The following is a 1,107-nucleotide window of genomic DNA, read 5'->3' as shown; positions in this document are numbered from 1 at the left end:
AAACGTCTTGCTCGTAGCTTTGCCTGGCCCGGCATGAAAAAAGATGTGAAACTATATGTGGCCTCCTGTGATCAATGTCAGCGGAATAATTACGAGACCATCAAGCCTCCCGGTCTTCTCCAACCCTTGCCTATACCAGAAAATACTTGGGTGGACATAGCCATGGACTTCGTTGACGGCCTACCATCTTCTGAGGGAAAGACTTCCATCTTGGTAGTGGTTGATCGTTTATCCAAATACGGCCATTTCATTGCCCTTGCCCATCCCTATACGGCATCACAAGTTGCTGAGATTTTCTCAAAGGAGGTCTTCCGGCTCCATGGCATACCACGCAGCATTGTCAGTGACCGTGATCGGTTGTTTATCTCACACTTTTGGGAACAGTTCTTCAAACTCCAGGGCACTAAACTCTACAGAAGCTCGGCCTACCATCCTCAGACAGACGGTCAGACTGAGGTATTGAATCGAACTCTCGAACATTACCTTCGTTGCTTCATCCAAGGGAAACCACAAAATTGGGCAAACTTGCTGCACTGGGCGGAGTGGTGGTACAACACCACTTTCCATTCTGCAATTCAAATGACACCATTTCAGGCGGTGTATGGTTACCCCCCACCTTCTATTACCTAATACTTGCCGGGGTCCACCTCTGTCAATTCCGTCGACTTGGCCCTCCAAGACCGCGACCAACTACTCCAATCTCTCAAAGATCACATGAGTTTGGCGCAAAACAGGATGAAGCAACAATCTGACAAGAACCGTACCGAGCGCAAGTTTCAGATTGGAGATTGGGTCTTCCTTAAACTCCACCCCTACCGGCAACAATCGTTGATTCGCCGCCCTAATCAGAAGCTCGCTCCTCCCTTCTATGGGCCCTTCAAGGTAGCAGATCGAATCGGGAAGGTCGCCTACAAGCTCTCTCTTCCTCCTGCGTGTAAGATACACCCCATCTTTCATGTCTCTCTACTGAAACGAAGAATTGGTGATGACACACCTGTGGCTGCAACGCTCCCTCAATTTGATAAGCACGGAGCAATTGAATGGGAACCAGATCGGGGTCTTGGACATGCACGTGGTTCACACTAAGAAAAGGCCTATTACTAAATG

At 48.9% G+C, this 1,107-nt stretch overlaps 1 protein-coding gene across 1 annotated transcript in view; it reads right to left on the bottom strand.

Moving 5' to 3' along the window:
- Positions 1 to 1,107, bottom strand: part of LOC101306138 (alpha,alpha-trehalose-phosphate synthase [UDP-forming] 5-like) — a 6,931-nt gene that overhangs the window by 3,485 nt on the left and 2,339 nt on the right. The window lies entirely within an intron of this gene.

The sequence above is a fragment of the Fragaria vesca genome, linkage group LG5 (assembly GCF_000184155.1).
Source record: "Fragaria vesca subsp. vesca linkage group LG5, FraVesHawaii_1.0, whole genome shotgun sequence".
Taxonomy (NCBI): domain Eukaryota; kingdom Viridiplantae; phylum Streptophyta; class Magnoliopsida; order Rosales; family Rosaceae; genus Fragaria; species Fragaria vesca.
This window is presented reverse-complemented; position numbering and strand designations above follow the sequence as displayed.